The following is a 15,802-nucleotide window of genomic DNA, read 5'->3' on the forward strand; positions in this document are numbered from 1 at the left end:
ACAGAGCACAGACGAATGCGTGGAGGCAAATAATGTCAGAGTGCAGGAAAGCACAAAATGACCGGGAGGAGAGGTGGAGGGCTGAAGAGAGTAAGTGGCGGGCTGAAGAGAGTAAGTGGCGGGCTGAAGACAGGGCTGAAGCTCAAATGTGGCGGCAGCGTGATGAGAGGAGGCAGGATTCAATGCTGAGGCTGCTGCAGGACCAAACCAGAATGCTCCAGTGTATGGTTGAGCTGCAGCAAAGGCAGCTGGAGCACAGACTGCCACTGCTGCCCCTCTGTAACCAACCGCCCTCCTCCCCAAGTTCCATAGCCTCCACACCCAGACGCCCAAGAACGCGGTGGGGGGGCCTCCGGCCAACCAGCCACTCCACAACAGAGGATTGCCCAAAAAAAAGAAGGCTGTCATTCAATAAATTTTAAAGTTGTAAACTTTTAAAGTGCTGTGCTTAAAGTGCTGTGTGGCATTTTCCTTCCCTCCTCCACCACCCCTCCTGGGATACCTTGGTAGTCATCTCCCTATTTGTGTGATGAATGAATAACGAATGCATGACTGTGAAGCAGCAATGACTTTATTGCCTCTGCAAGCGGTGATTAAAGGGAGGAGGGGAGGGTGGTTAGCTTACAGGGAAGTAGAGTGAACCAAGGGGCGGGGGGTTTCATCAAGGAGAAACAAACAGAACTTTCACACTGTAGCCTGGCCAGTCATGAAACTGGTTTTCAAAGCTTCTCTGATGCGTACCGCGCCCTCCTGAGCTCTTCTAACCGCCCTGGTGTCTGGCTGCGCGTAACCAGCAGCCAGGCGATTTGCCTCAATCTCCCACCCCGCCATAAACGTCTCCCCCTTACTCTCACAGATATTGTGGAGCACACAGCAAGCAGTAATAACAGTGGGAATATTGGTTTCGCTGAGGTCTAAGCGAGTCAGTAAACTGCGCCAGCGCGCCTTTAAACGTCCAAATGCACATTCTACCACCATTCTGCACTTGCTCAGCCTGTAGTTGAACAGCTCCTGACCACTGTCCAGGCTGCCTGTGTATGGCTTCATGAGCCATGGCATTAAGGGGTAGGCTGGGTCCCCAAGGATACATATAGGCATTTCAACATCCCCAACAGTTATTTTCTGGTCTGGGAAGAAAGTCCCTTCCTGCAGCTTTTGAAACAGACCAGAGTTCCTGAAGATGCGAGCGTCATGCACCTTTCCCGGCCATCCCACGTTGATGTTGGTGAAACGTCCCTTGTGATCCACCAGAGCTTGCAGCACTATCGAAAAGTACCCCTTGCGGTTTATGTACTCGCCGGCTTGGTGCTCTGGTGCCAAGATAGGGATATGGGTTCCGTCTATAGCCCCACCACAGTTAGGGAATCCCATTGCAGCAAAGCCATCCACTATGACCTGCACATTTCCCAGGGTCACTACCCTTGATATCAGCAGATCTTTGATTGCGTGAGCTACTTGCATCACAGCAGCCCCCACAGTAGGTTTGCCCACTCCAAATTGATTCCCAACTGACCGGTAGCTGTCTGGTGTTGCAAGCTTCCACAGGGCTATCGCCACTCGCTTCTCAACTGTGAGGGCTGCTCTCATCCTGGTATTCATGCGCTTCAGGGCAGGGGAAAGCAAGTCACAAAGTTCCATGAAAGTGCCCTTCCGCATGCGAAAGTTTCGCAGCCACTGGGAATCGTCCCAGACCTGCAACACTATGCGGTCCCACCAGTCTGTGCTTGTTTCCCGAGCCCAGAATCGGCGTTCCACAGCATGAACCTGCCCCATTAGCACCATGATGCATGCATTGGCAGGGCCCATGCTTTCAGAGAAATCTGTGTCCATGTCCTGATCACTCACGGGACCGCGCTGATGTCGCCTCCTCGCCCGGTATCGCGTTGCCATGTTCTGGTGCTGCATATACTGCTGGATAATGCGTGTGGTGGTTGATGTGCTCCTAATTGCCAAAATGAGCTCAGCGGCCTCCATGCTTGCCTTGGTATGGCGTCCGCACAGAAAAAAGGCGCGGAACGATTGTCTGCCGTTGCTCTGACGGAGGGAGGGGCGACTGACGACACGGCTTACAGGGTTGGCTTCAGGGAGCTAAAATCAACAAAGGGTGTGCCTGTACATCAAGGAGTATTTCAGGCAGGACTGCACGGAGGGTTCCAATAAGAAATGGTGCACCAAAGTTATCGTTGTTATTGGAACAAGGAGGTTAGCCTGGCCTCTGATTGATACATGGCTAGATTAACCTCGCTGCGCCTTCTCTGTGACTGACTGCAGTGTGATCTAGACAGGGGAGGAGGAAAATGAGTACAAAACAAATCTGGTCTATTTCTTGTTCTGACCCACTCCATCTATCCTTTACATCTTTGGCTGGCAGCAGACAAAAAAGGCGCGAAATGATTGTCTGCCCTTGCTTTCACGGGGGGAGGGAGGGTGGGAACGGGGTCCTGACGATATGTACCCAGAACCACCCGCGACAATGTTTTAGCCCCATCAGGCATTGGGATATCAACCCAGAATTCCAATGGGCAGCGGAGACTGCGGGAACTGTGGGATAGCTACCCACAGTGCAACGCTCCAGAAGTCGACGCTTGCCTCGGTACTGTGGAAGCGCTCCGCCGAGTTAATGCACTTAATGCACTTAGAGCATTTTCTGTGGGGACACACACACTCGAATATATAAAACCGATTTCAAAAAAACCGACTTCTATAAATTCGACCTAATTTCGTAGTGTAGACATACCCTTAGGCAGTCTGCTCTATTTTATTAAGGGAATTTAATTGGAAATACTATATTTGACCACTCGATGGCGCCAGAAACCAGAATTTGGGCCAGGCTATCTTGTGGGGATGTTGTTTTTCTAACTATTTTTGGCATATTTACTGAGAATGAATAAGAATAAGTTGACTGTGCGCTGTGTGAAGTAGTATTTCCCTTTGTTTTAAACCTGCTGCCTATTAATTTCATTGGGTGACCCTGGTTCTTGTGTTATGGAAAGGAGTAAACAACATTTCCTTATTCACTTTCCCTACACCAGTCAAGATTTTATCTACCTCTATCATATCCCCCCACCCCGTTAGTCGTCTTTTCCAAGCTGAAAAGTCCCAGTCTTTTTAATTTCTCCTCACTGGAATGTAAAGTAAGAACAAACAGATGTGCAAGTCTCCGTGTCTGTCTGATAATACAGGACAGGATGGCACCTGCTCTTCCAAGATGGTAGGCATGTTAAAAAAAACACTTAGGATACAGAGTAACAGCCGTGTTAGTCTGTATTTGCAAAAAGAAAAGGAGGACTTGTGGCACCTTAGAGACTAACCAATTTATTTGAGCATGAGCTTTCGTGAGCTACAGCTCACTTCATTCTAGTAATTCCAAACCTCTGCTATCCCAAATTTTTTTTAATGTGCCCACCATCTCAAAAAAACAAGTGCCATCTTTTCCTGTACCATCAGACACTGAAACTTGCATACCAGCTTGTCTTCCTTTTACCTTCATTTTCATGAGGATTTGAAATTTCTCCCTATAAAAACAATTAGTTTTCTAGAACAGGAATGTTTACTATTTCACCAATTCTAAATTACTTTTAAACAAGTTATACTTGTTGGGTGTTACATTACTGATTATAATGAAGGGCAGTTTGTTTAAGCATTCATTTTGGAGATGGATCCACGCACAGGGATACACTATGCTAAAGATCTCTATTCAAACTATTTTGTTGGAAAATGTCTATTGAGAAAACAATTCCTTGTCCTTCATCTTTGTTTAGCAGAAGCTATGAGATCACTAAGTGTATGTTATTGATAGAAATAGTGCTGAGAACCTGAAGAAGAAATATTCCCCCAATAGGGCTTCATACCACCAGTATGCAGGGACAAACAGTAAAAAAGGTGTGTTAAGGTAAAATATTCAAAGCTGATGTGTTTTAATGGACTGCATCCAAATTAAAGCATCTAACACGCTTGGATCTAAGAGCAAAGGAGTCAATAGAGGAGTTGGCTAATCAGCATTCAAGGTCAAATCAAGTCTCACTGGCAGTGAGAAGAAATAGGTTTCCTACTCAATAAATACAGGAGATTTGGTCTTGGACATGTAAAATTAGATGGTACTTTGGGACTAATCTATCTTCCACTCTAGCTTAAGCTCCTAACTATGCTACAACTTAAATTTGTAATTAGCTCCTAGCACAATTGGATCCAAGTATAGGTTATGTACACATACCACATAGCTAGAGGCTGTTACTACCTGAGACAGTTAACAGCATTTCATTCCTGCTAGATGGTTGTCTTCCTCTAACCAGTTCAACACACTTTCCTACAGCACGGACAGGATCCTATAACCATATATGTGTAACCAATTTAACTGGCCTTCCTTCTTCACAACAGCCTATGTACTGCGACACCCCAGAGCACATTACCATACGTATCTGCAATACAATTCTGTGAACATGGCCCACTGGTAACTCTTTTCCTGGCTAAGGCTGCCTAGATTTTCCTAAAATGCATTGCTACAAACAGTAAGTGTTGACGCATATGCACAGTTGAGATAACAAACGCTGTTGTGTGGACAACCTATATTACTTATAACCAATTAAGGTGACCTAACTAACTGGATATAAAAATGACAGTAAAATGCTGTAATGAAGACAAGGACAATTATATATAAGTACATTAGCATTAACCCAAGAACGATGACAACGGCAAGCTGAGGTGGCAAGAGCACTAGTTTCACAGCAATAATGCAAAGAGCGTTGTGACATGCAAATGCTGAATTTCGTATGGAGTTCTAGATCCCCTCGGTTTACAATTCATTACTTTCATAAGAACATAAAAACAGCCAGCCTGAGTCAGACCAATGGTTATTCCAGCCCAGTATCCTGTCTTCTGACAGTGGCAAATGCCCACTGCTTCAGAGGGAATGAATACAACAGGTAATCATCAAGTTATCCATCCCATCACCCATTCCCAGCTTCTGGCAAACAGAGGCTATGTATACCTCAGTGCATGGTTTTCCATCTCTGCCCATACAAGCTAATAGCTAATGATGGACCTATCTTCCATGAACTTATCTAGTTCTTTTTTGAACCCTGCTATAGTCTTGGCCTTCACAACATCCTCTGGCAAAGAGTTCCATAGGTTGACCGTGCGTTGTGTGAAGAAATACTTCTTTTTGTTTGCTTTAAACCTGTTGCCTATTAATTTCATTTGGTGACCCCTACTTATTGTGTTATGAAGAAGAGTAAATAACACTTTCTTACTTACTTTATCCATACCAATCATGATTTTACAGACCTCTGTCACCCAGTTTTGTGAGATCCCTTTGTAACTCTTCGCAATTTGCTTTGGACTTAACTATCTTGAGTAGTTTTGTATCATCTGCAAATTTTGCTACCTCACTGCTTACCCCTTTTTCCAGACCATTTATGAATATGTTGAACAGTACTGGTCCCAGTCAGACTCATAGAATCATAGAATCATAGAATCTCAGGATTGGAAGGGACCTCAGGAGGTCATCTAGTCCAACCCCCTGCTCAAAGCAGGACCAATCCCCAATTTATGCCACAAATCCCTAAATGGCCCCCTCAAGGATTGAACTCACAACCCTGGGTTTAGCAGGCCAATGCTCAAACCACTGAGCTATCCCCTCTGCCTCATGGCGGACACCACTATTTACCTCTCTCCATTGTGAAAACTGACCATTTATTCCTACTCTTTGTTCCCTATCTTTTAACCAATTACTGATCCATGAGAGCACAATCCCTCTTATCCCATGACAGCTTACTTTGCTTAAGAGCCTTTGATGACGGATCTTTTCAAAGGCTTTCTGAAAATCTAAGTACGTTATATCCACTGGATCACTCTTGTCCACATGCTTGTTGACCCCCTCAAAGAATTCTAGTAGATTGGTGAGGTATAATTTCCTTTTACAAAAACCATGTTGACTCCCAACAAATCGTGTTAATCTGTGTCTAATAATTCTGTTCTTTACTATAGTTTCAACTAATTTGCCTGGTACTGAAGTTAGGCTTACCGGCCTGTAATTGCTGGCATCACTTCTGGAGCCTTTTTAAAAATTGGTATCACATTAGCTATCCTCCAGTCATCTGGCACAGAAGCTGATTTAAGCAATAGATTTCATTGCACAGTTTTAGTAGTTCTGCAATTTCACATTTGAGTGTCTTATTACTGTTTAATTTATCAATTTGTTCTAAAACCTCCTCTACTGACACCTCAATCTAAGACAGTTCCTCAGATTTGCCACCTAAAAAGAATGGATCAAGTGTGGGAATCTCCCTCACATCCTCAGCCATGAAGACTGATGCAAAGAATTCATTTAGTTTCTCCGCAATGGCCTTATCCCCCTTGAGTGCATCTCATCTGTCCAGTAGCCCCACTGGTTGTGTAGCAGGCGCCTTGCTTCTGATGTACTGAAAAAATTTTGCTGTTAGTTTTTGAGTCTTTGGTTAGCTGTTCTTCAAATTCTTTTTTGGCCTTTCTAATTATATTTTTACTTCACTTGCCAGAGTTTATGCTCCTTTCTATTTTCATCAATAGGATTTAAATTCCACTTTTTAAAGGACACCTTTTTGCATCTAACTGCTTCTTTTACTTTGTTTAGCCATGGTCGCACTTTTTTGATCCTCTTACTTGTTTTTTAATTTGAGGTATACATTGTGACAGGGTCGGGCCAGATGGCTATAGGAGTGTAATTTGTTTTTTTTGAAGCAAAAAAGATGTTTTTTTATTTGCATAACACACTTACAAAACAAAACAACAGCATATGCAATGTGTAACACAGCAACCAATCACAATTGGTTTCTCATTAGCTTCAGGGGAGGGAAGTGTTCAAGCTTGCTTGGGCCCAGAGCTGGGGACTTCCTTGACTCTCGTGGTCTTCCACCCTTCCAAGTTACCTGGCAGTCCACAGCAAGGGGGCTTCATCGACTCTCAAGGTCTGCCACCCCCTCGAGTTACCTGGCGCCACGCCCTAGTGTCACCAACAATTGCCTCCTCTGAAAGCACCCAACAAAAGGGGCAGGCTGTGGGGTGGACAACCCGGGCAGGGGGCACGTGCATCCACGTGTAAAAGGACCCCTCTAAGGTGGTGGTGTCTGCAGCAATGGCTGGGGCTGGGGTCCCTTACTCTCTCCCTCAATCAAGGGGTCAAAACAAAGGGAGCCGGATGGGGACACCGAGCAGAGAGCCTCGGACAGCACCCACCGCTCCTCAAAAGCATCAAGGGAGTCGCTGGATGCTGCCCAGAGGAACTCCGCCCAGATACATGAACGGACCAAGGATCGGTAAACGGCCCCACAGTCACAGGAAACTCCATCGGCGAACCTCCTCTCTCTGGTTTTATAGATGGCCGTTTTAGCCAGGGCCAGGAGGAGGTTAACAAGGAGATCCTGCGACTTTGTGAGGCCACGGATGGGGAGTGCATAAATAAAAAGGTGAAGGGAAAAATGCAACCAAAAACGTAATAAAAGATTTGTGAGGAGCTGAAACAGGGGCTGCAGCCTGGTGCACTCCAAATATACATGCGCCAGGGTTTTCCTCACACCGCAAAAGGGACAGGTATCTGGGATGGGGTTGAACCGCGCCAAGTACGTGCCCGTGCTCACAGCTCCGTGAAGGAGCTGCCAACTGATGTCCCCAACGAGCCTTGGAACCAAGGTGGAATATAGGCTGGCCCACAGGGGCTGCTCACCCTCCAAAGGTGGCAGAAGGTCTCGCCACTTTGTGTCGGGGTGGGACACTAGGGTGAGGCCGTGAAGGGTGTGGAGCATGAGCGTGTATAGATATTTCCTTGGAGCGGTTTGGAAGCATACCAGCTGCAGTTCATGCAGCCGGCTCGCCGTAAAGGGGTGAGGGGGTCGATTGGGTCTACGGGGCAGAGGTCCAATTGAAAGGTCCGTCGGGCCTGGGGTAGAGGGTGGGCGGGGCGTACCCTCGAGCAGGACCTGATGGAGGTAAGCTCTAGCAGCGGGCGGCAAAGTGGTCTTCACCTCCTGAAGTACACGCTGGGGGGTACAAGGTCTGGAGAGCCCCATGCGCCGAGCGAGCTGGGGGTTGTGTAGCAGGGGCTCCGCGAGGAGATCTGCCCCCTCAGTGGCCGCCACGGACCTGGTCATTAAAAACCGTTTCCAAGTCCGGAGGAGGTCCTGGTAGAAGACTGGCAGCCCGGAGAGGTCTCGCGGAAGACCTCCCAGACAGAGATAAAAGAGCTGCCGATCATATCGGAGCCCTCGGATGTGGCGCAGGATGGCGTGCGCCAGTATGCTCCATGCCGAACTGCCTGCACCATAAAGGAGCCTCTGTAGGGCCTGGAGGCGGAAGACGCAGACCTGAGTGTGCAGACACTTCAGGTCCTGTCCTCCTTCCTTCAGGGGTAGATGAAGAACCCCTACAGGGGCCCAGTGCATTGCTGACCAAAAGAACCCCAGAATCGATGTCCGGAGGTTGGTCAGGAAACCTAGGGCCAGGACCACGGTGTTGAGCCGGTACCAGAGCTTGGACAGGACTAGTTGATTAAGCACCAGCGCTCTCCCACGAAGGGAGAGACATTGGAGTAGTCCCGTCCATTTACGGAGCCGCTCTATCACCCCGCCCTCTAAATTTTCCCAGTTCTCCAGCGGACAGGGATGCGTGGCAGAGAGGTAAACGCCAAGGTAGAGCAGCGGACCCACACTCCACTGGATGGTCTGAAGCGCGGGTGGGAGGGAGCTCGCCTGCCACCAGTCTCCTACAGCCAAGCCAGAGCTCTTGACCCAGTTGACCTGGGCAGAGGAGGCTGCCGAATAGATGGCCTGGCATGCCTCCACTCGCACCAAGTTGCCCGAGTCCTGGACCACGAGGAGCACGTCATCAGCGTACGCCAACAGGACCAGCCGCAGCTCCGACTCTCGCAGCACCAACACTGTCAACCTCCTGCGGAGGAGGCAGAGGAAGGGCTCGATCGCCAGAGCATACAGCTGGCCCGAGAGGGGGCACCCCTGCCGTACTCCTCGCCCGAAGCTGACCAGTTCGGTCAGGGTCCAGTTGAGCTTAACCAGGCACTCTGCAGAGGCGTACGGCACCCGGAGAAAACCCACAAACTGGGGTCCAAAGCCAAACGCCCGCAGAGTGCTCAGGAGGTACCCATAGTCCACCCTATCGAAAGCCTTCTCCTGATCTAGGGACAGGAGGGCGAACGACAGACCATCTCTACGCCTGAGTTCCAAAAGGTCCCAAACCAGAAATAGGTTATCAAGCATACTGCGGTCCAGGACGGTGTAGGTCTGGTCTGGGTGGATCACGTCCGCCATCACGGACCCTAGCCACAGCGAGATTGCTTTCGCTACGATTTTGTAATCCGTGCTAAGGAGTGAGACGGGACGCCAGTTTCGTAAATCGCGGAGGTCCCCCTTCTTTGGCAACAAGGCGAGCACCGCTCGCCTGCACGACAGAGGGAGGACCCCGCTCTGCAAGGACTCAGCCCAGACGGTGACTAGGTCTGGGCTGAGAATGTCCCAGAACGCGCGGTAAAACTCCACGGTCAGCCTGTCCATGCCCGGAGATTTATTGGTGGGCATGCGACGGAGGGCTTCCGAGAACTCGGCCAGGGTGAGAGGCAGCTCTAGCTGGTCTCGGTCGCCCACGCTGACTGTGGGGAGTTCCCCCCAGAGCACCCCGCAAGCGCCAGGATTGGTCAGATCCGGGGAGAAAAGGCTTGTGTAGAAGTCACGGGCCCTCCCACACATCTCCTCCGGATCTGTGAGGCGGGTGCCGTCTTCCACAAGAAGGCAGGTGATGTGTTTCTTGGCCCCCCTCGTTTTCTCCAGGGCATAGAAGAAGCGGGAGCCGCGGTCCATCTCCCAAAGGAGGCGGATGCGGGACCGAACGAAGGCACCTCGGACCCGGTGGTCCTCGAGGGCCCGGAGCTCCTCCCGCTTCTCCCGGCACGCTCCGCAGAGGGACGGGTCCTCGGGATCGGCGGCCAGGCGCCTCTCCATCTCTAAGACCTCCCATTCCAACTGCTCTATCGCCGCATTTCGCCGTCGGCTGGTGCCCCGGGCGTAGTCACGGCAGAAGAGCTTGGCGCGCACCTTCCCGAGATCCCACCATCACCGCGCCGAGGGAAAGGCACGCCGCTGCTCTCGCCAGGCCAGCCAAAACTCCCGGAAGGATGTCACGAAGCTCTCGTCCTCCAACAGGCTGTTGTTAAAGTGCCAATAGGCCGGCCCCGGTCTCTCTGCACGGAGGGGGACCGTTATGGTGGCTAAATGATGGTCGGAGAATGGGGCCGGCTGAATGGTGGAGGAGTGGGCCTGTGAAAGATGGAAACAGGATAAGTAAATACGGTCCAACCGAGAGTGGTGTGACTGATGGGCCTCCACCTGGACAAAGGTGAACGTGGAAGTGTCATCTGGGTGATGGTCATGCCAGACGTCCACTAGGGAGTGATGTTCGACTATTCCTCAGAGAATGTTCGCGGCGGCTGGGCTCGGCTCGGCCCCTGAGCGGTCCCGTTCCTCGAGGGTGGTGTTAAAGTCCCCTCCCAGGACCAGGCACTCGTGCGAATCTAGGGTGCCGAGGAAGTCGGACACCCGCTGATAGAATTGCAGCCGCTCCGGGCCCAATGTCAGGGCATAGACGTTAACGAGGTTGACCACGAGCCCCTCCATACGGACTCGAAGGTGCAGCAGGTGGCCCGGCACGGCCTCAGTGACCCCTAGCACCTCGGGCCGTAGGGTGGGGGAGAACAGGGTCGCCACTCCAGCTTGCCAAGTCGTGAAGTGGCTAAAGTATACCCCGTCCCCCCACTCCAGCCGCCACCTGGCCTCGACGGTTGGGTCCGTATGGGTCTCCTGCAGGAAAGCTACAGAGTACCCCCCTTCCCAAAGGTAAGAGAGCACCTGGGACCTGCGGAGAGCCATCCTACAGCCCCTGGTGTTCAAGGTTGCAATAATGAGAGGTGTCATGCGGAGGGCTGGGGGGGTGGGGGGTTCTTATTGGTGGGGGTGTTCGTGGCCCCCGGCGGGTTGCGCAGCAACCCGTGACCCATCCCGTGGACGAATAAATCTTTTCGGAAGCCGCGGGCCTGCTCGTAGGCCGCAGCACCACGCTTTCCTTGCCCCCTGCCCTCCTTTATAAGGGCCCTTGTGGCCTGAAGAATTTGATCAAAGTCCCCCATAGCTGAAGAGCTAGCTGTACCCTATTGCGGGCGCCACGGGTGTGTTCTAGGAACTTCCATAGTGCATGCCGCAGCTCATGGGGGGTGGGGTTACGATTTCCGGGGTGTTCCCTGGTGGGGCTCTTAATACAGCCTCGTGGTCCGCTAAGGCGGGTAGGCAGGGTGCGGACCACTGGCGGGGCGTCTGACAGGCTGGGGTTATTAAATCCATTTCACGCCTTGGGGTGGAAGGGGATGGTGGGGGAAAAATTGCAACTCCTAATGGGTCACAACTAGAAAATGCAAAGGCTGCTCCCTCAGGGGGATCTGCGGAAGGCAGGAAAGAAATAACCCCAGGGGCGGCAATAGCATTGCAGGAGGAGGTGAATTGGGCAGGGACAGGGGTGGGGGAAGGGGCAGAGGTAAGGCTCTGGGCTTCAGGAGGCGAGCAACTAAGAGAAGGTGCCTCCTGAGCAGAGTCGAGGGTTAAGGGGTAAGGGAGGGGGCTCCCAGTGACGCTAGGCGCTGGCTCCGTGGTGGTCTTGGCGGCCACGGCATCAGGTGGTGGACCACCTTCTGCGGGGCGCTCGCCCGGGAAGGCAATTAGGGGGAGGGAGCATGGGGAAAGGGGGACTGGGGTGAGGTTACCCAGATCAAGGCCAGCCGGCAGTAGATCATCCTCTCCCTGGGTGACTGGGGTCAAATCTAGGCCCTCAATCTCCGCATACACGGAGGAGAGGCCAACTCCTGCTACCCCGGGGGCCTCTCCTCTAGGGCCCGCCTCAACGGTTGCCTCGGGGTTCACAGGGGGTTCGGGTGGTATCCAGGCAGAAGGAGCTTCCTCGGGGGTCTTGGAGGGGTGGGTCTCTCGTGGAGGGGGGATTCTGCCCTCCAATGCCAGTCTGTCTTCCCCACCTGACACCAGCAGATGGATCTCACTCGTGGCCGTAGCGGAAGGTTCAATATCAGTGCCTCCCTTCCTGGTCTTCCGGGGGGCTTCTGCATAGGATGGGTGCAGCGGAACTCGAGCCTTCCGCTTGCCTCGCTTCCCCTGGACTAGGGTCCAGCCCTCCATAGCGTCGTCTGGGGGTTGGTTAGCAGGGGTCGTGTTGGGGGGCGGAGGCGATGGTTAAGGGGTTCGGGGGGGTAACGGTGAGGCAGCATGAGGGGCGGGGGGTTCTCCTTGGGGCGGGCTCTCTCCTATACCCAGTAATATCTTTGCCACACCCTCCTCCATAGGCTCTACCAGATTGGTAATAGCAAGGGTGGGACTCCCTTGCTCGCCTGGGCGTTGTAGGGAAGGTGTTTCTTGGGCCCGGACGGGAGCAGCGGTGGATTGAGTAGGAGGAGGGTTGGTTTCAGGTGCCGGGCGGCCAGGGGCGTCGGCAACGACTGGGCCAATGTCCTGCCGGGTCTCAGGGGTCTCGGGTGCCCCTCCCCCCTGGGCCAAAGCGCAGTCTCTGCGGACATGCCCCGCTGAGCAGCAGAGGTAGCACTGGGCCTCTCCGGTGGAGTAAAAGACCCGATAGCGGGCTCCTTGGTAGGGGACTAGGAAGGACCCCTCGAGCGCCTCTCCGTCACGCACCGCCACCGGCGGTAGAAGCTGCACTTGCCGGTGGAACGAAAGGACGTGATGGAGGGTGGGGTCCCTGCAGCCCAACGGGAGAGGGCTGATGACAGAGACAAGTTTCCCCAGGGTGGAGAGAGCAGGTAACAGGGCAGCATTGGGTAAAAAGGGAGCAATGGAGGTGAGGACGAGGCGAACGCCCAGGTCTTCTAGCGGCTCTAGGGGGACAAACACCCCCCCCACCGCCAGGCCCTTCTCCACCGCCTCCTGGGCGGCAGCCTCCGAAGCTAAGAAAAAAACGACCTTCCTATACATTTTGGAGGCCGCCACAATAGCTGTGGGTCCTACCACCTTCGCCAATGCCTGCACATATGTCTCCACGTGGGGCGAGGCGGGCACCAGAAGGCAACGGACACCGTGCCTCCTGGTCAAGGTGGGGAAGGGGCCCCGACCGCTGGTGGTGGTAGCGGAGGCAGTGGGTGGGCGAGATGACGAGGCGGCAGGCAGGGGGGAGCCTGCCACCACCCGGGCATATGTCCTGGGGGCCGGGGGAGGGACGTTCGCAGAGCTGGTGGAGGGAACAGCAGGGGGGGGCGCCACGGTCGATGACAAGGCCACAGCGGTGGGGGCAGCCCCTGCCATGGAGGGCCTAGTGGTTTTAGGGGGGCCCTTTCCTTTCGTCCCGCCCTGGACTTTTTGGCTAGCTGGGGGGGGCGTTCCTAGAATCTGAGGGGGTGGTGGACGTAGCAGTAATTGCCCCAGTGCCTCCTGCTGCCGGTGCCCCAGCGGGGGCGGTGGCAGGTGTTTTGACAGTGGGGGGGGCTCGGGGGTTGGGTGGGGGGGAAGTGAGGGAGGAACAACTGATATTGGTAGAGGGGCCTCGCCCGTCTCATTCCCCACCATTGTGAGCAGGGAGAGACGGGGAGACACCGGAAGGAGGAGGGGGGAGGGGGAAGCAGATTAACCACTCCTCCCTGCTGGGCTGCAGGCGGGGGTGGGTACCAAATGGGTTGGACTGGAAGGGGGGAAAAACAGGAATCGGGGTCCGGTGATAGGGGCAAGCTGTGGGATAAACAGTCCGGGGGGCGGGGGTGTGGACCCACGCACGTTTGTCCAAAGAGTCTTGTTTGGTCAGCTGTTATGTCCAGTCCGAAAGGCAAAGTTCAAAGCAAACAGCTGGATCCGAGGCAGATGGCAGGTTGCCAGCAGGGACGGATGGCGGGGGGGCCGTGACAGTTGTAATAATGTTGGGGGGGGCACCGATGGATCGGGGGGCAGCTCCGTGCCACACCCCCTGTGCCGCCACAAACGCAATTAAGCCACAGTCAAACTCCCCCCCACGAGAGTATAATTCAAAAAATTACTCAGTCTTACGGCCCCCTCCATGATGATTTGTAGCTTCCCTGGGTGATTTCTTCTGTCTGCTATCTTCTTCTTCTCCAGCTCTGCTGGCTTTGTATCAAGGCTTCCGGCATGCTGAGAATGTTGCAGAGATAAGAAGTAAATTCCGAGCTGCCAGCAAAACGGCTGGCTCTGGGGGCTTCCACTCCCCCCTCTGGATAGCGGGTCGGCAATCTTCCCCCCCCTCCTCTGGGTGTTTCAGCTAAGGCAAATAGCTGCGCCCGGGAGCAGGCATGCGGGGGGTGTTGGCGGCGAGCTGGCAGCCGACCAGCACTCAAACGGCAGCAAAAAAACCCGGCAGAAAAACAAAACAAAACAAAACAAAAAAGTGTCTGGCCCGGTCGGGGGGGGGGGGGGAGGGGCGGGAACTAAGGCAGGCTCAAAAAGTAAGAAAAATCCAGGCCAGGGGACTTTAGGAAAGAATAGAAAGCAGATAGCTGAGGAGCAAGCGAGGGACATCCCGTTTCCCAACAGGGAAGGGTCCAGAACAATCAGGAACCTCCTGGAAACAATTAAGACAGGCTGATTAGAACACCTGTAGCCAATCAAGAAGCTGCTAGAATGGATTAAGGCAGGCTAATCAGGGCACCTGGGTTTTAAAAAGAAGTTCACTTCAGTTTGTGGTGTGCATGTGAGGAGCTGAGAACGTGGACTGTTGGAGGACTGAGGTGCACAAGCATTATCAGACACCAGGAGGAAGGTCCTATGGTGAGGATAAAGAAGGTGTTGGGAGGAGGCCATGGGGAAGTAGCCCAGGGAGTTGTAGCTGTCACACAGCTGTTCCAGGAGGCACTCTAGACAGCTGCATTCTACAGAGCCCTGGGCTGGAACCCGGAGTAGAGGGCGGGCCTGGGTTCCCCGCAAATCCTCCCCAACTCCTGGACACAAGAGGAGTTGACCTGGACTGTGAATTCAGAAAAATAGCCAAGCTGAGGGCTGCTGTGAAGCTCCAAGGCAAGCAAATCCGCCAATAAGCACAAGACCCACCAAGGTAGACCAGGAACTTTGTCACAAAATTTAAATTGAGCCTCTGTTATGGTGTTTTTAAACAGTTTCCGTGCAGCTTGCAAGCATTTCACTCTTGGGACTGCACCTTTATATTTCTGTTTAATTAATTACTTTTTGTGTAGTCCCCCTTTCTGAAATTAAATGATACTATGGTGGGCTGTTGTGACATCCCCCGCCCCCCTCCCCCCCCGGGGTTGTTAAATTTAATTACATTATGGTCACTATTACCAAGTGGTTCAGCTATAGTCATCTCTGGGACTAGAGCCTGTGCTCCATTTAGGACTAAATCAAGAATTGCCTCTCCTCTTGTGGATTCCAGGACTAGCTGCTCTAAGAAGCAGCCATTTAAGGTGTAGAGAAACTTTATCTCTGCATCCTGTCCTGAGGTGACATGTACCCAGTCAATATGAGGATAGTTGAAATCCCCTGTTAATACTGAGGTTTTTGTTTTTATAGCCTCTCTAATCTCCCTGAACATTTCAGTCACTGTCACCATCCTGGTCAGGTGGTCGGTAATATATCCCTACTGCTATACTGTTATTATTCAAGCCTGGAATTAGTATCCATGGAGATTCTATGGTACAGTTTGGTTCATTTAAGATTTTTACTTCATTTGACTCTACGCTTTCTTTTACATATAGTACCATTCGCCCACCAGCACAACGTGTTCTGTCCTATTCACA

The sequence above is a fragment of the Lepidochelys kempii genome, chromosome 13 (genome assembly GCF_965140285.1).
Source record: "Lepidochelys kempii isolate rLepKem1 chromosome 13, rLepKem1.hap1, whole genome shotgun sequence".
Taxonomy (NCBI): Eukaryota; Metazoa; Chordata; order Testudines; family Cheloniidae; genus Lepidochelys; species Lepidochelys kempii.